A 19,274-nucleotide genomic window follows, 5' to 3' on the forward strand; every position below is an offset into this window, starting at 1 on the left:
GGGCCTGCAGTTGTTTGGGCTGCAGTTGTGGGGTCTGCGGTTGTTGGGGCCACAGTTGTCGGAATTACAGTAGTGGGGGCTGCAGTTATCATGGTTGCAGTTGCAGGACCTGTAGTTTGGGACCAGCTGTTGTAGGGGCTGCGGTTGTTGGGGCTACAGTTGTTGGGTCTGCAGTTGTGGGGGCTTGAGTTGTCGCTCTAGCAGTTGTCATGGCTGAAGTTGTAGGGGCTGAAGTTGTAGGACCTGCAGTTGTGGGGTCTGCAGTTGTTGGGGTAACAGTTGTCGGAACAACATTAGTGGGGGCTGCAGTTGTCATGGTTGCAGTTGCAGGACCTGTAGTTGTGGGAGAAGCTGTTGTAGGGGCTACGGTTGTTGGGGCTGCAGTTGTTGGATCTGCAGTTGTGGGGGCTGCAGTTGTTGGAGCAACAGTTGTAGGACCTGTAGTTTTGGGAGTAGCTGTTGTAGGGGCTACAGTAGTGGGGGACACAGTTGTGGGGGCCACAGTTGTAGGACCTGTGGTTGTGAGAGAGGCTGTTGTAGGGGCTGCAGTTGTTGGGGCTGCTGTTGTGGGAGTTTGAGTTGTCGCTCCAGCAGTTGTTGTGGCTGCAGTTGCAGGACCCGTAGTTGTGGGAGAAGTTGTCGTAGGGGCTGCAGTTGTTAGTGCTGCAGTTGTAGGATCTCGAGTTGTTGCTCCAGAAGTTGTTGGACCTGTAGTTGTGGGAGAAGCTGTTGTGGGAGCTTGAGTTTTCGCCACAGTAGTTGTCTTGGTTGCGGTTATTTGGGCTGAAGTTGTAGGACCTGTAGTTGTGGGAGTAGCTGTTGTAGGGGCTAAAGTAGTGGGGCCTGCAGTTATCGGGGCTGTAGTTGTGCGGGCTGCAGTTGTGCGGGCTGCAGTTGTTGGGGCCACAGTTGTCGGAACTATAGCAGTGAGGGCTGCAGTTGTCATGGTTGCAGTTGCAGGACCTGTAGTTGTGGGAGCAGCTGTTGTAGGGGCTGCAGTTGTGGGGTCTGCAGTTGTTGGGGCTACCGTTGTAGGACCTTTGGTTGTGGGAGAGGCTGTTGTAGAGGCTGCAGTTGTTGGGGCTGCTGTTGTGGGAGCTTGAGTTGTTGCTCCAGCAGTTGTAGGACCCGTAGTTGTGGCGGAAGCGGTTGTAGGGGCTGCAGTTGTTATTGCTGCAGTTGTTGGTGCTTGAGTTGTGGGAGCAGCTGTTATTGGGGCTAAAGTAGTAGGGGCTGCAGTTGCAGGACCTGTAGTTTTGGGACCAGCTGTTGTAGGGGCTGCGGTTGTTGGGGCTGCAGTTGTTGGGTCTGAAGTTGTGGGAGCTTGAGTTGTGACTACAGCAGTTGTCGTGGCTGCAGTTGTTGGGGATACAGTTGTAGGACCTGTAGTTGTGGGAGCATCTGTTGTAGGGGCTGCAGTTGTTAGTGCTGCAGTTGTAGGAGCTTGAGTTGTCGCTCCAGCAGTTGTCGTGGCTGCAGTTGTTGGGGCTACAGTTGTAGGACCCACAGTAGTTGGGGCTGCAGTTATCGTAACTACAGTAGTGGGGGCTGTAGTTCTGGGGGCTGTAGTTGTTGGGGCCACAGTTGTCAGAACCACAGTAGTAGTGGCTGTAGTTGTGGGAGCTTGAGTTGTTGCTCCAGCAGTTTTCGTGGCTGTAGTTGTAGGGACTGAAGTTGTAGGACCTGTAGTTTTGGGAGAATCTGTTGTAGGGGCTAAAGTAGTGGGGGCTGCAGTTGTAGGACCTGTAGTTTTGGGAACAGCTGTTGTAAGGACTACAGTAGTGGGGGCTGCAGTTGTTGGAGCTGCAGATGTTGGGGCCACAGTTGTCAGAACTACAGTAGTAGGGGATCTAGTTGTGGGGGCTGCAGTTGTGGCGGCCACAGTTGTCGGAACTACAGTAGTGGGGGCTGCAGTTGTCGTGGTTGCAGTTGCAGGACCTGTAGTTGTCGGAACAGCTGTTGTAGGGGCTGTGGTTGTTGGGGCTGTAGTTGTTGGGGCCACAGTTATAGTTGCCGCAGTTGAAGGAGGTGCAGTGGTCAGTGTGACAGTAGTTAAAGCTGCAGTTGTAGTTGTCGCTTCTGCTGTTGTCACGGCTGCAGTTGTATGGGTCGCCGTTGTAGGACCAGTAGTTGTGGGAGCAGCAGTTGTAGAAGCTACAGTTGTAGAAGCTACAGTTGTTGAGGCTACAGTTGTAGGGCCTGTAGTTGTGGGAGCAGCTGTTGTAGGGAATGCAGTTGTTGGGGCCACAGTTGTCGATATTACATTAGTGGGGGCTACGGTTGTTGGGGCTGCAGTTGTTGGATCTGCAGTTGTGGGGGCTGCAGTTGTTGGAGCAACAGTTGTAGGACCTGTAGTTTTGGGAGTAGCTGTTGTAGGGGCTACAGTAGTGGGGGATACAGTTGTGGGGGCCACAGTTGTAGGACCTGTGGTTGTGAGAGAGGCTGTTGTAGGGGCTGCAGTTGTTGGGGCTGCTGTTGTGGGAGTTTGAGTTGTCGCTCCAGCAGTTGTTGTGGCTGCAGTTGCAGGACCCGTAGTTGTGGGAGAAGTTGTCGTAGGGGCTGCAGTTGTTAGTGCTGCAGTTGTAGGATCTCGAGTTGTTGCTCCAGAAGTTCTTGGACCTGTAGTTGTGGGAGAAGCTGTTGTGGGAGCTTGAGTTTTCGCCCCAGCAGTTGTCTTGGCTGCGGTTATTTGGGCTGAAGTTGTAGGACCTGTAGTTGTGGGAGTAGCTGTTGTAGGGGCTAAAGTAGTGGGGCCTGTAGTTATCGGGGATGTAGTTGTGCGGGCTGCAGTTGTTGGGGCCACAGTTGTTGGAACTACAGCAGTGGGGGCTGCAGTTGTCATGGTTGCAGTTGCAGGACCTGTAGTTGTGGGAACAGCTGTTGTAGGGGCTGCAGTTGTGGGGTCTGCAGTTGTTGGGGCTACAGTTGTAGGACCTTTGGTTGTGGGAGAGGCTGTTGTAGAGGCTGCAGTTGTTGGGGCTGCTGTTGTGGGAGCTTCTGTTGTGGGAGCTTGAGTTGTTGCTCCAGCAGTTGTAGGACCCGTAGTTGTGGGGGAAGCTATTGTAGGGGCTGCAGTTGTTATTGCTGCAGTTGTTGGTGCTTGAGTTGTGGGAGCAGTTGTTATTGGGGCTAAAGTAGTGGGGGCTGCAGTTGCAGGACCTGTAGTTTTGGGACCAGCTGTTGTAGGGGCTGCAGTTGTTGGGGCTGCAGTTGTTGGGTCTGAAGTTGTGGGAGCTTGAGTTGTGACTACAGCAGTTGTCGTGGCTGCAGTTGTTGGGGATACAGTTGTAGGACCTGTAGTTGTCGGAGCATCTGTTGTAGGGGCTGCAGTTGTTAGTGCTGCAGTTGTAGGAGCTTGAGTTGTCGCTCCAGCAGTTGTCGTGGCTGCAGTTGTTGGGGCTACAGTTGTAGGACCCACAGTAGTTGGGGCTGCAGTTATCGTAACTACAGTAGTGGGGGCTGTAGTTCTGGGGGCTGTAGTTGTTGGGGCCACAGTTGTCGGAACTACAGTAGTAGGGGCTGTAGTTGTGGGAGCTTGAGTTGTTGCTCCAGCAGTTTTCTTGGCTGTAGTTGTAGGGACTGAAGTTGTAGGACCTGTAGTTTTGGGAGCATCTGTTGTAGGGGCTAGAGTAGTGGGGCCTGCAGTTGTTTGGGCTGCAGTTGTGGGGTCTGCGGTTGTTGGGGCCACAGTTGTCGGAATTACAGTAGTGGGGGCTGCAGTTATCATGGTTGCAGTTGCAGGACCTGTAGTTTTGGGACCAGCTGTTGTAGGGGCTGCGGTTGTTGGGGCTGCAGTTGTTGGGTCTGCAGTTGTGGGGGCTTGAGTTGTCGCTCTAGCAGTTGTCATGGCTGAAGTTGTAGGGGCTGAAGTTGTAGAACCTGCAGTTGTGGGGTCTGCAGTTGTTGGGGTAACAGTTGTCGGAACAACATTAGTGGGGGCTGCAGTTGTCATGGTTGCAGTTGCAGGACCTGTAGTTGTGGGAGAAGCTGTTGTAGGGGCTACGGTTGTTGGGGCTGCAGTTGTTGGATCTGCAGTTGTGGGGGCTGCAGTTGTTGGAGCAACAGTTGTAGGACCTGTAGTTTTGGGAGTAGCTGTTGTAGGGGCTACAGTAGTGGGGGACACAGTTGTGGGGGCCACAGTTGTAGGACCTGTGGTTGTGAGAGAGGCTGTTGTAGGGGCTGCAGTTGTTGGGGCTGCTGTTGTGGGAGTTTGAGTTGTCGCTCCAGCAGTTGTTGTGGCTGCAGTTGCAGGACCCGTAGTTGTGGGAGAAGTTGTCGTAGGGGCTGCAGTTGTTAGTGCTGCAGTTGTAGGATCTCGAGTTGTTGCTCCAGAAGTTGTTGGACCTGTAGTTGTGGGAGAAGCTGTTGTGGGAGCTTGAGTTTTCACCACAGTAGTTGTCTTGGTTGCGGTTATTTGGGCTGAAGTTGTAGGACCTGTAGTTGTGGGAGTAGCTGTTGTAGGGGCTAAAGTAGTGGGGCCTGCAGTTATCGGGGCTGTAGTTGTGCGGGCTGCAGTTGTGCGGGCTGCAGTTGTTGGGGCCACAGTTGTCGGAACTACAGCAGTGAGGGCTGCAGTTGTCATGGTTGCAGTTGCAGGACCTGTAGTTGTGGGAGCAGCTGTTGTAGGGGCTGCAGTTGTGGGGTCTGCAGTTGTTGGGGCTACCGTTGTAGGACCTTTGGTTGTGGGAGAGGCTGTTGTAGAGGCTGCAGTTGTTGGGGCTGCTGTTGTGGGAGCTTGAGTTGTTGCTCCAGCAGTTGTAGGACCCGTAGTTGTGGCGGAAGCGGTTGTAGGGGCTGCAGTTGTTATTGCTGCAGTTGTTGGTGCTTGAGTTGTGGGAGCAGTTGTTATTGGGGCTAAAGTAGTGGGGGCTGCAGTTGCAGGACCTGTAGTTTTGGGACCAGCTGTTGTAGGGGCTGCGGTTGTTGGGGCTGCAGTTGTTGGGTCTGAAGTTGTGGGAGCTTGAGTTGTGACTACAGCAGTTGTCGTGGCTGCAGTTGTTGGGGATACAGTTGTAGGACCTGTAGTTGTGGGAGCATCTGTTGTAGGGGCTGCAGTTGTTAGTGCTGCAGTTGTAGGAGCTTGAGTTGTCGCTCCAGCAGTTGTCGTGGCTGCAGTTGTTGGGGCTACAGTTGTAGGACCCACAGTAGTTGGGGCTGCAGTTATCGTAACTACAGTAGTGGGGGCTGTAGTTCTGGGGGCTGTAGTTGTTGGGGCCACAGTTGTCAGAACCACAGTAGTAGTGGCTGTAGTTGTGGGAGCTTGAGTTGTTGCTCCAGCAGTTTTCGTGGCTGTAGTTGTAGGGACTGAAGTTGTAGGACCTGTAGTTTTGGGAGAATCTGTTGTAGGGGCTAAAGTAGTGGGGGCTGCAGTTGTAGGACCTGTAGTTTTGGGAACAGCTGTTGTAAGGACTACAGTAGTGGGGGCTGCAGTTGTTGGAGCTGCAGATGTTGGGGCCACAGTTGTCAGAACTACAGTAGTAGGGGATCTAGTTGTGGGGGGCTGCAGTTGTGGCGGCCACAGTTGTCGGAACTACAGTAGTGGGGGCTGCAGTTGTCGTGGTTGCAGTTGCAGGACCTGTAGTTGTCGGAGCAGCTGTTGTAGGGGCTGTGGTTGTTGGGGCTGTAGTTGTTGGGGCCACAGTTATAGTTGCCGCAGTTGAAGGAGGTGCAGTGGTCAGTGTGACAGTAGTTAAAGCTGCAGTTGTAGTTGTCGCTTCTGCTGTTGTCACGGCTGCAGTTGTATGGGTCGCCGTTGTAGGACCAGTAGTTGTGGGAGAGCAGCAGTTGTAGAAGCTACAGTTGTAGAAGCTACAGTTGTTGAGGCTACAGTTGTAGGGCCTGTAGTTGTGGGAGCAGCTGTTGTAGGGAATGCAGTTGTTATTGCTGCAGTTGTTGGTGCTTGAGTTGTGGGAGCAGCTGTTATTGGGGCTAAAGTAGTGGGGGCTGCAGTTGCAGGACCTGTAGTTTTGGGACCAGCTGTTGTAGGGGCTGCGGTTGTTGGGGCTGCAGTTGTTGGGTCTGAAGTTGTGGGAGCTTGAGTTGTGACTACAGCAGTTGTCGTGGCTGCAGTTGTTGGGGATACAGTTGTAGGACCTGTAGTTGTGGGAGCATCTGTTGTAGGGGCTGCAGTTGTTAGTGCTGCAGTTGTAGGAGCTTGAGTTGTCGCTCCAGCAGTTGTCGTGGCTGCAGTTGTTGGGGCTACAGTTGTAGGACCCACAGTAGTTGGGGCTGCAGTTATCGTAACTACAGTAGTGGGGGCTGTAGTTCTGGGGGCTGTAGTTGTTGGGGCCACAGTTGTCAGAACCACAGTAGTAGTGGCTGTAGTTGTGGGAGCTTGAGTTGTTGCTCCAGCAGTTTTCGTGGCTGTAGTTGTAGGGACTGAAGTTGTAGGACCTGTAGTTTTGGGAGAATCTGTTGTAGGGGCTAAAGTAGTGGGGGCTGCAGTTGTAGGACCTGTAGTTTTGGGAACAGCTGTTGTAAGGACTACAGTAGTGGGGGCTGCAGTTGTTGGAGCTGCAGATGTTGGGGCCACAGTTGTGAGAACTACAGTAGTAGGGGATCTAGTTGTGGGGGCTGCAGTTGTGGCGGCCACAGTTGTCGGAACTACAGTAGTGGGGGCTGCAGTTGTCGTGGTTGCAGTTGCAGGACCTGTAGTTGTCGGAGCAGCTGTTGTAGGGGCTGTGGTTGTTGGGGCTGTAGTTGTTGGGGCCACAGTTATAGTTGCCGCAGTTGAAGGAGGTGCAGTGGTCAGTGTGACAGTAGTTAAAGCTGCAGTTGTAGTTGTCGCTTCTGCTGTTGTCACGGCTGCAGTTGTATGGGTCGCCGTTGTAGGACCAGTAGTTGTGGGAGCAGCAGTTGTAGAAGCTACAGTTGTAGAAGCTACAGTTGTTGAGGCTACAGTTGTAGGGCCTGTAGTTGTGGGAGCAGCTGTTGTAGGGAATGCAGTTGTTGGGGCCACAGTTGTCGATATTACATTAGTGGGGGCTGCAGTTGTCGGGGCGGCAGTTGTGGGGGCCACAGTTGTCGGAACTAGAGTAGTGGGGGCTGCAGTCGCTGGACCTTTGGTTGTGGGAGCAGCAGTTGTGGAACCTGCAATTGATCAATTTGATTAAAAAGATCAGAACAGCAATCAATTTAAATATCTTAGTAACTCTATCTCCAGGAATAACTATTAAAGGGGACCTATCATGCAAAACGCACTTGTTAGTGTATTTTATACATAAACATGTGTCCCCTCTGTATAAAGAGATTCTGAAAGTTTCAGGAAAAAATATTTGCTCACTTTTTGTCCTGATCCATTTATATAAAAACCTGTCTGAAAATGAGCTGATTTGGCCGCTTTATGATGTCATAACGATTGTTTGGCTTGTGTAACCATCTGCCAATAACCAACCAAGGTAACACCCGCCCTCCTTTTCACCTGAGTCTCCTCCTAGAGCACCATTGTGTTTTTTTTAACCAAATATCTCGCAGAGTGGCATGGGGAGTGGCTCCTTATTTTCATCTAAAATAAAAGACAGAGAATCAGCACTTTTGGAACAGGTCTGAAACAGAGGGGTTTATGGGATGCTGCAATGCATGAACTGTTTGGTATTTCGAGGCAAACAGTTCAGAGACATGTCAGAACGGTCTCAGTTTGTGTCAGGGTTTCCGCCAGGATTTGTGATCCTCACATTCTGAAATCTCTTCTTCTACATCATCATCAAGTGGTTCTCTCTCCCAGAATCATTTGCAAGGTCCTCTGAGCAGAGAATCGCTTGGCCATCTTGATCAGTTGTGATAAGGACCCAAACTGGCCAGTGGCGGATTTAGGTTTGTAGGAAGGATTACTTCTTCTTCAGGGCAGGGAAGGCTACGCAGTACGCAGGCTACTGTCCCGCAGCTGCTGCCTCTCTGTTGGACTCCGGTACGGCACATTACTCAAGAGACGTTTTTAAAAAAGAAAGTGCTTTAAGTGAAACATTTGGGGCTTTTCAGAAAACATCCGGGGCTTGAGCACAAGTAGCCCCCCCATAGCGCAGCCACTGAAACTGGCAAAGCTTTATTTATTGTGTCACGCCCCAAATTTGCAGCTTGGATAGGGTGTGAAAAAAATTAAGATTGGTTCCCGCAAAACATAATGCGGGAATGTGAGAGCAGACAGGTGTCGGTGCTTGAATTTATCAACAATGTTGCAACCTTGTGAATGGCAGGGGCAAAAACACAAAAGTCTCACACACACACACACACACACACACACACACACACACACACACACAAACACTAACACACACACCTCGCAGAAACAGCAGAACACACACACATAGAAGGCCCAGACAGGTGCACAGGACCCGCAATTTCTAGTGGGTGGTCATTAGTGCGAATGCTGTGCAACAATTTCAAAACAGAGTGGAGGAGTGCTTGAAATTCGCACAAAAAAAGGATAACCTCTCCTACATTGAAAAATAAAAAAAAGTTAAGCAAATTAATTAAACAAAAGGCCTCTTGAGGGCATAAGGTGACAAAGACGTTCAACATGTCTCCAGTAAGGCCCATTAATGGGCCCATTTAAGGCAGTCAATTCAGCCTGATCTTTCCTCACAGTAGCAGCTGCACTCCTGCCAAAAATGCCACATTATTGACCCGAAAGTGCACCAAAAGCAGACTCCGACGCTCCTCACGGTCCTGACATGCTTCACGCGCTGACATTTTACCGAAAGCTGCTACGGTTCTTCAACAAAACGTTCAAATGTAAGAGGTTTATCTCTTAATCCGATCAATGGAAAGGCTCTCCTCTCACAGACTACTGCACATCACCATGGAAACCTTTGATCTCTGCACACAGGTGTTTGATAACGTCGTCACCATGGACACCTTTGATCTCGGGGCTCACACACAGGTGTTATGATTAGGTGTTATGATGAGGTGCTCAGCACAGAAACAAACAATGACATACAGACTGTCTCAGCCTAATCTTTTCTATCTGATGGAGACTTCATACTGACTTCAACATGTTCCATATATGTTATACATTATTGGTGACGTATGGTCTTTGTTCAAAAGTTTGCAGTTAAAATATTCTGCTGCTTTTCAAAGCGTTTTTACTTTGTTTTCTCTTCTTAATAAACATTCATTCACTACTACTTACATTTCATATCTAACTCCTTCAGCCTACTTTCAGCTACAGAAACCATTCAACTATTACATTATTCAGCTATTTCAGGACATCGAGGCTATACATTTAGTTGTTTATACCTTTCTTAAACATGTTCTTTTAAATATTAAGCTTCTTCACTATTTTTCACTTTCAAGTTTTCAACAAAGTCATTGCAATGCATTTGAGCTGGAACAATTTTGATTCAAATAATTTCACTTTTCTGCATTTTTCCGCTAAGTTCAGCAACACACTTACTTGGTTTTTGTTTGGTCTTCCTGGTTGAACTTGCGCTGAGCTTCATATAGCTATTATTGTACAATATTAAACAATTAAAGGATGTATAGCTCACCTTTTGTGCCATTTTTGCACATCATGCTCCATTATGATAAGCGGAAAGTAGTTTTCCTTGTAATCCGCAGAGAGATAGTAGTGGATAACATAAAACAGCAATAACAGAGGTACTTCCATCTCTCGACACAGTGAAGCTGAGTTATTTACAAATGAAGATAATATTTCCTGTGGTATTCAATGGTTCATCAAGGTAGTAACAGTCTTCCTCTGAAAGTGCTCCTGTACGTTACATCACTTGTTGGAGAGAGTGAGAGTCATTGACCATGATTCTCGCTGTACATCACAGCGTCCTTCACTCTGACACCACCACAAATGTTCAAGTTCAAAGCAAAAGCAGTGATTTCATGTTCTGGTTTTCCAATAAATTGGAAAGACGAAACCATAAGCTATACTTAGGAATTATTGATGGTGCAAAGCAAAACAGATTTACATTCAATAATCATAACACTGTTACATTTTGCAATTTGTTCGTCCGGCTTAACAGGTCGTTCATTCGTTGTACAATTGTCAAACCTTGTTACAGGGCTCTCACTGGGGTTAACTTCAGCTGTGTTTCGTTTAAATGTTCCCTTATGTATGAATGGTTAAAAAGAGGAGTCATAATAATTAGTTTAGTTTCCTGGTTACCAGGTTACCTGGCTCCTTTAATTGCACAGCATGATAATGACAGAAATTGCATTTGTCAAAAATCTCCATGAAGCTTTTATGGGGACACTTGGGCTGAAGTCGAACAGTCCATTTAGCTTAGGAACCTTCCTAACGGAGTGAAATGACCCGGAGGTCCCTCAGTGGCAGCCATGATAAGTGCCGTTCGAATTCTCTAGTCTAGATGATAGGAAGGGAGGTTTCAAACTTCCTTTATAACCTCCTTTAGCTTAGGAACCACTGGACATCCCTTTACGAAAGGAGAGGAGAAAATGCTGCCCCACAATGCCTTGCAGCCGCAGCATTTACCGTCACACAACAGTCGGCCATTCACGGAAACAACAGATTTAATCAATCGGTGCTTATTAAGTTTTTTAAAACGTGGTAACTTGCCAAAGTGCTTTGTTTTGAACGTTCATCAGTATTATAATCAAAAAGAGAAATATGAACGTTAGTTTTTACTGAAATCAAATAAAGTCAACATTTCACAGTCTTTACTGAGCTGTGTGGGGTTTATTCAACTTTTAAAAGATGTTTGAATGGTGATGTACACAGTGATAGATGTTAAGACTAACGTTTATAATAAATACATTTGTATTGATTTTAAGATATTTTCATGGTTCATACAATCATACGTATTTGGATCATTTGTATTAATGTGGACCGGAGGGAGAGGGTGACGAGCATAAGTTTCACTTTCATTTTTTATTTCAATTCCAACTTTAGTCATGAAGAATATGTTTCTCTGTCCTCCACGTTCATAAAGCATAAAACAACAGCATCAGAGCACGGTGCAGAGTCTCTAGATGAGTTTACAGTAGTCCGTCGTTCTTATTATACATCCATGTTGTAGTCCGCTGTATAGAAAACTGTAGTTCTCATTCATAACACTCCGTTCGATGTCTCACTATGGGATGCGCCTCTACGCGTATGCAAACAGAAGCATCAATCTCATTACGCCAATCCTGATTGGCTGGTGATCTTGACGTCTACGTCAGGGAATGCACCCACCCTTTAAGTAGCTTGCGCTATGTCGCAGCGTCATTCAAACACCTCTTCTCGCTTCAGAGCACATCTCGAATATCAGTAGCCGGGCTAGCTTAACGGTCCACAGACTGAACCCAAGCTAACATTCGGTCGACGGGCCGATGTGGGGGGGGAGAAATATCCCACATAAATCCGAAAAAAGTGTTGAGGCCAGGAGATTTTTAACAGAGTAGATGTAATTTCCAGTATTCTGGTGGATTTCGGGAGTTTGACACTTTTATCAGGCTTTACTTACATAGGATCCATTAAAAAGTTAAAAGTAGCAATAAAAGAGCCATATTTAATAATAACCACTAATTACTTAAAAATGACTATCTCTTTAAAATTGCATTGGACTGGAGTTTATCCAGACATAAAGCGACAGGGTTGTGTGTGCTAGAATCAAGTGTGTGTGTGTGTGTGTGTGTGTGTGTGAGCGCGTGTGTGTGCGTGCACGTGTGCATGCCCACTCTGGGTGAGAGTATTTTATGGGAGGGGGGTCTCACATTTTAAATTAAGCACCATATGTTGAGGACAATGGGTTGTGATTTTTTTTAAAATTATTATTATGTTTAAATCTTCTTAAGTTTGTGCGTAATGACAAAAACATCTAAAAGTTACCTTTGGACAGAGACTACAAGGAGTGGAGCAGTCCAAATGTCCCATAATATCCTATTTTAACCTAGTGGTACACTGTAAAGTTTTTTCACAGAAATGTACTGTATTATTTTACAGACCTTTCTTGTTTTTCTATATTACGTGTAAATACCATAAAAATACAGTAAATTACTTTTATTTAAAATAAATAAAGGTTTTATTCTGTAAATTGGTTTGATGAGAAATTATCGGTTTTTTACAGGATAATTCCATTGTTTAATTGTCTTGAATGTTAAATTACATTGAATTCTATGTAAAAACACATAAAATACACATAATTTTACTGCATGTAAAATGAAGGCAACTTTCTTTTTTTTGTTACAGTAAAACCTTAAATTGAATGTAACAAAATGTAAAAAAATAAAAAATAACTGTATTCTGTACTGTTGTAGAATACAAATAAATCTTATTATAAAACATCTCTAAAATGTTAAATAAATGTATACATCTTCACAAAAAATGTAATATATTACAGAAATACCCAAAAATGATTTTGTGTAAATAAAGTAGTTTTCATAGTATACTAAAATAGTTAACTGTAAAAAAAAAAGTGTCAAATAAAAAAAAATTAAAATGTATGTAAAAAGCTACGGCACTTTAAATGGAATCCAGCCATACAACGGCAGACAAGACAAGCAGGATTGGAATGAGTCCACAACACTCCTGATTGGTTGATATAAACGTCATCGAAAAAACCTGCCAATGAGCACTGTCCGCGCCTTTCAATCCAATTTGAAACTTCCACGTCAGTTTGAGCGGCTCTCCTGCGTAGCTACAGCTGTCTGTATGTCTGCTCACGAGTTTATGGACTAATATCGGGATAGTTTTATATCTACACGTTAAATATGAGCATCGGGACGTCAACAGAGAACAGAAGACTTGAGATCTGGTGAGTCCTGCAACTGTAATGGAGTTAAACATGTATTTAGATAATCATTAGTTTGTGAATGTTTAATTGTGTATTTAAGGTTACGTTTCTTCTTCTAGTTCAGTGAGTTTTGAGTGATGAGACATATATTTTATGGGAATCTGTGGAATCTCAGCTTTCATATGATACGTTTGTGCAGATAGCATGACGTAAAAAAGATCGCTTTTGCCAGTTATGTGCTAAAGTAGCATTAGCCCCGTTAGCTGGTAGACTTGTGTTTCGTTTAGTTAAAAATGGTTAATATCGTCAGTTAGCTGAGTTTCTTCCCGTTAAGTGGGTAAGCACCATCAATATGTTGTTACATTTTAAGAAGTCCTGAGATGCTGTTTCTTGCAAGATGTCCAACCGGCGGGACAATCGGGCTATACAGGTTAACAAGGTGGCTGCTAACGTTAGCTTACAGCTTATTGCAGTGCTGCCGCCATCCTCTCGTCTCCAACGCGAGACGATAGAGAGGCGAAGTCCCTCCCCTTCCGAAAGCCTCCATGGGACCCCGGAAGCGGAAAATTATACATTGAAGTCAATGGAGAGAGAAAGGTTATCTTTTGATCCCGTTTGAATTGTGCCACGAATGACACATATGATGTTTGTCAATCTAAAAGAACATTTTGCAAGTCAAAAAAATAAAAATGTGTCGTAAAACTGTGAAGTTACACATTTTTTCGTGTGAAACCGCTCAGTGAACTACAGGTCTCTCGTCTCGCACAATACGCGTCACCAACATAAAGATGGCCGTCACGTTAGCACATTTCACCTCATTCTTTCAGAATGAGAATAAAAGTATTTTACGAGGTGAAAATCACTACAAGTCTGGGCACGTTGAGGGCTGTACCTATATGAAAGGGGAGTTAGTCGGTTCTGTAAGAGCCAGCATGTGGGACCGGCTTTACAAGGTTTCGGTGAGTAATATGAGTGCAATGTGTAACGTTAATGTCAGCTAGCTAACATTAGCTAACAAGGTACACTAACATGTTTTGTTTTAGCAACTAGTTTTCTCCTTAAGAACTTTGTGGTCTCTGTGTATGCTGTGGATAACATTAGTGTTCACAAGAACAAGGTACACTCCCGTGTTTTGTTTTAGTTGCTCTTCAGATTGAAGCGGACAGTTTTATATCGACTATATGTGATCTCCTTTGTGTCATTTGAGTTTATTTGCTGTGTGTGTAGATTCAAGGATTTTGGTTATCTTGTCAATTTGTTTGGTTATCTAGGCACAGCTGTGTGTGACTCCCTCTGGTACACTGGTATGTGTGTTCCTAATGTAGAGAGCATTGATTAATTAATAAACTACACACTGAGTCTAGATCCTGACCAAATCCTTTTTTTTTGTTGATCAAATGTTTTTCAAAATTTATTCATACACATTTTTAAAAATTAGGGCTGTCAGTCGATTAAAAAATATTTAATCGCGATTAATCGCATGATTGTCCATAGTTAATCTCGATTAATCGGAAATTAATCGCACATTTTTTATCTGTTCTAAATGTACCTTAGAGGAATATTTGTCACGTTTTTAATACTCTTATCAATATATGAGTGGACAAATATGCTTTATGCAAATGTTTATTATCATTTGAACAATGACAAAATTCTCATGAATATTAAACACAACAACCTCATAGGTAATACAGAAAAATCAAACAATAACAACAATCAGACAAATATATGGAAAAAGAAACCCTCCCACCCCCAGATCCTGACCATCCTTGTATTGCTCATTCAATCTATTATAGCATGCTAACAAATGGTACTTACTTTATTTTTACAGATCTGCATGGGAGACGATGGCGCGATGCAGAGCGCTGTCTGTGATTGTGCACGAGGGATGTACAAATGCAGCCACGCTGCAGCATTGGCAATATTTGCCATGTGGCAGATCAGCTCCACAGATGTTGAGTGCCAGTGGAGGAATCCTGGCACTTCCAAAGTAGTCCAGCCGGTGTCTCAACTCTATCAACAGCAAGAGGAGACATACAACCCACTGGCCAGAGACATCGCCACTCAGGATGTAGACTGGTTCAGGTCTGCACTGAGGGGCACACAGTGTGGCATGGCATGGCTTTTATCACCTGAGCCAGAGCCGCAGCCTCAACATCAGGCCATTGTCACCGTGCCGGAGCTGGTGAAGGAGCATGGGGGTCGGGGGCTTGAGGCAATTCTTGCCTCATTGCGACTGACAAGAGACCAGCAAGCTGCCATCCAGACAGCCACCGTAGGACAGCGGACAAATCCCCAGTGGCAGTTACACAGACAGGGCAGGTTGACAGCCAGCAATTTTGGTGCTGTGCTGAGGTCGGGACTTTCATCCACTCCATGCGCGTCCCTCATGAAGAGGGTGCTTGGGGGTTACAATTTAGACGGAGTCATGGCTGTCAACTGGGGAGTTGTAAATGAGGCCGAAGGGGTGAAGGCTTTTGTGCAGGCCTATCGGGTGACAGTGATCGACGCTGGTCTCTTTGTGAGTGAGTCGGGTGTTTTGGGAGCATCACCCGATGGACTTGTGCAGCCATCTGCCCTGCTGGAGGTGAAGTGTCCACACAGCCAGAGGAACATGACCATCGCGGAGGCAGTCTAGTTATCATCCTTCTGTCTCCGTGAGGAGGGTGGGTCTTATGTTCTCAAGGAGAATCACCCATACTGGCACCAGGTCCAAGGGCAGCTGCACATCACAGACCGGAGTATCTGCTATTTTGTTGTGTGGACCACGAAGGAGGCGATCATCATCCCCATCCCCAAAGACCCTGCATGGCATGGAAATCTCCTCCTCCTGGAGAACTTCTACACTCAGCATATATCATTGCTGAAGAATGAATCAGTCCGTCAAAAGATGGTAATTTGACAGACTGAACTGCATTAATTTATGAAATGTGGATAATATCAGTGCGGTCAAAATGTGCTTAGTTATTGCCCTTTAGCTACTCAACCACAAATAATTATAGTCTTAGCTACTCAACCACATATAATTGTAGTCTACAAGTTTAAAACCTGTTACAGTGCATGTATGAGCAAGATCAGCTATTTATGGAAAAGTTTCGAAATTGTTCAAATATATTTTTTACATTTATATTGACATGACCAAAATTGGGACACCAGGGTTAAAGTGGTTAAACATAACGACTGGCATGAACTTGACTGAATACCATGGGCTGGAATATCAGTGTATCAAGTGTATAAAAAACAAAGTTGGTCTCTGTGTATGAAATAAGAGTGCTGTTGTGCTGTTTCTAACGTATGTCCCACAGAACGTAGCTCAATACAACAGTTAAAGCAGTGGCCTATTTGTTTCTCTCGTCTGATTTAGATTGCTCGCCTGGCTCTGGTAGGAGGCGCCAATTCAGAGAACCTGATCAGACGGATGCTGGCAACTGCTCTGACTAACGCCTTGGCCTGTCAGTACAACTGGGCTTGGAAGAAGCCATTCAAGGAAACGGCAATACAAGACTGCATATTTGGTGAGTTTCCTCCCCTGCAAACTACTTATTAGCTTAAGTGTAGGGAGTGAGGTGTGACTGATGGTGATTCAGAACATAATTATGCTCTTTGTGAGCCATATAGTACCGACTAGCGAGTTTGAATCCAACTCCTATAATGTATTTTATGTCTCTTCTCTGCCCTTGTTTCATGTCTCTCTGTAATCCCCTGTTGAAGAATAAAGCATGAACTTAATCTAACAAAAAAGGTTAGGTTGGAATCAGACCGGTGAAGCTATAAGAAATAAACCAAAAAAAGACAACCTAATTGGTGAGCTTTAGAGGTGCTCGGATGCAAATGTTATTACCTGGATAGAGCCAAGCTAGCCGTTTGCTCCTCTTTCCAGTCCAGTCTTTGAGCAAACTGGCTGCTGACTGTAGCTTGTGTTACTGTACAGAGTGAGAGTGATTTTCTTATTATAACAGAAGTTGTATGGGATACACACACTCTCTCTCTCCCTCACGCTTATTTTTGTAATCTTGTCTTTCAGCTGCTGCTCGGCAGTTCGACCGCAAGCTGACCCACAATGGCTTCAGTGAAACTGTGAAGAAGTGGCTTCGTTATGCTCCAGAGCGCGAGGGAGGCATCCCAAGGAACACAAGTGAAACGAACACAAGTGAAACAAACGCAAGCCCAACTTAGGGTACCCCACCACACTCTAATGTGTTTTCCTTGTGCATACAGTACAAAGGTTACCGCCTCACAGACAATACTGTTCTTTCATGGACAATAGACTGTTGTTCTTACAGTCAAAAATAAGTCAAATGTTTACAGCTTCGCCTTCATGGAAGACTTGAAGCTTCAGGCTGTTCTTGTTTGGAGTTGCACCAATGGTTCTTACACACCCTCTTTTTTTTGATGAGGGTATCTTGTGTAACTGTATATTTGCACATGCGATGTGTCCTCTGCATTTATTCCACAGCGTTTGGGGAGCAATAACGGGTTAAGAGTCTTGCTCAGGGACGCATTGCTGCCTGTTTTCTAAAATAAATTTGAATATTAAAATCATGTTTTCTGTCATTTTTAGTTTGATTTCACACATTTTGGGAAATATGGTAATTCAAGGTAATTTTGAACAAGCTAATAAAACCATCTGCCAACAATACATGGTGTAGTGTGTGTTTACAAGTTTGGACCACTTCATTCAGTACAGTATTGATGTTGCACTTGTTAATGGTCTGTTAAAGATCAAATGCAAAGATTTTTTTATAATTGCCAGTAAAAAAAACACTATCTAAGATATTGCAGTATTAAAATCGGAGATAATATGCGTCTGGCAATGCGCAATATTTATTTTGTTCAACCCCCAACACCAAGTCCGACGATTTATTTCTCAGCCGCTCGTCTCCGCAAGATGGCGTCGCGTGACGTCAGAGTGGCCAAACATATTTCCACCTGGCTTATCGCTCACAGCTGCTTCCGCCGATAGTACAACTTAGTTTCGTTATCATGTCTGATTCTGAGTAGACTATAGACTAAAAGCTTTAGGAATCCAAACTATAACATATAATAAGTACCCTGTATCAAGATTGATGTAAAACAAGTGAAATTTGACCTTTTTAGAGAGGTTTAGAAAAAATAAAGTCCAGGCGACCTCTGGGTAATTTGGGAACCATCAGTTCCATTTGAACTTTTTCACTGTAAAAATCATTTTATTACTTTGAATTATCACTATAGGTATTCATTCCATCCAAATACAACTGTTGTGAAAAAAACAAAAAACATACATGTTATCCTCTTAGCTCCACGGACCCGAAATCGCGTCATTTGCAGGAAACGACGTCTAAGGAACCTTAATATTTAATAAACTATGAATATTGTATATCCATATAACGGGAAAAAACTCATTTAACTGATCTTTTTCATTTATTTTTAAAAAAAAAACACAATGCTAACAGTGAGCCTCTGAATTAGCCCCGAGCGAAAAATGCTAACCTATTACTGCACCAAAAATCACTCCTAGCTCCCTTATTACTTATCCTAGCTCCACATCCAACACATTGTTTATGATCGTAAAGACACATAATCTAACGGTGCCCACCTCAACACTGAAAGATACAAACTCGCGAGGTTATCAACAAAAACGTACATCAAAACAAGTGGCGCTAGGTACTAACAAGAGCTAGGCTTACCTTCCTCTTTGTCTGGTCTAAAATGGCATTAAAACGATGATGTAGTTAATCCATAGGTTAATATCCAATGGGGCTGTGTCCCCTTTGAAATGTTCTGATAATCTATAAGCAATAAAACTGCAATTCCGTTATTTGCTGTCTGCTCTGTGCTCCGTGCGCTTTGAAATCAAATAAAAATTTGTTTACCTCAATTCTTTGACGTTTCTGCATTGCCCGGCTCTTTCGTTCTTTCGGTTGTTTTTTGTGCTCAAATATGGAGGGGACGGCTCCAGGTTTCAGCCTCCGATGTACTTTAAATGCTTCTCCACCAACAGACTTGACGATGGCAGGATCAACATCGTATGCATCGGACGCGAAGTGGTCAGAGCACAACTTGCTCCATTTTGTCGGCTGCCAGCCAACACGATTCACTAAAATAATCCAGTTTCGGCGGATGATTTTGTCTTGGGGGAATGAATGAAAAATTCTCCCAGATCCCGCACCGTTCGTACATCCGAAAGCACAACAATAACCCATGTTTTGCGTGATTTCGCGGATATAATTCAGAGTTTTCTGCACCAGTCATGAGCGAAAAACACCGCTGAAATGTGAACAGCGCACGAGACTGCCGAGTCGGGATATTTGGCCCAGAGACTGTTTGGCCACAATGACGTCACGCGCGCGGAGGCTGCTGGGAATGACATGTCAGAATTTCAGATGGCTTTGGGTCGAGTTTTGTATCAATAAAAAGCTTTTTTTCAGGTGTATTATCTCGATTTAAATTAAATAAAAAATACAGGCAGTCTTAAAAACAACATTTCTATAAAAATGTAGCATATTTGGAAGCTTTGCATTTCACCTTTAAGATGTAGACCTATACGCAGAAAACTCATTGGTGAAAAACATTCACTTTTTTAATGTGTTACAGTATGCTTAGAAAAGTTGAATA

At 45.0% G+C, this 19,274-nt stretch overlaps 1 long non-coding RNA gene across 1 annotated transcript; it reads left to right on the forward strand.

The window, feature by feature from the left end:
* The first annotated feature begins 12,280 nt into the window (after positions 1 to 12,280).
* LOC117560573 lies at positions 12,281 to 17,234 on the forward strand. Its single transcript, XR_004571190.1, has 4 exons — positions 12,281 to 12,704; positions 14,512 to 15,573; positions 16,045 to 16,195; positions 16,705 to 17,234. It is a non-coding gene; the product is annotated as an uncharacterized LOC117560573 (long non-coding RNA).
* Positions 17,235 to 19,274: the final 2,040 nt, after the last annotated feature.

The sequence above is a fragment of the Gymnodraco acuticeps genome, unplaced genomic scaffold, assembly GCF_902827175.1.
Source record: "Gymnodraco acuticeps unplaced genomic scaffold, fGymAcu1.1, whole genome shotgun sequence".
Taxonomy (NCBI): Eukaryota; Metazoa; Chordata; class Actinopteri; order Perciformes; family Bathydraconidae; genus Gymnodraco; species Gymnodraco acuticeps.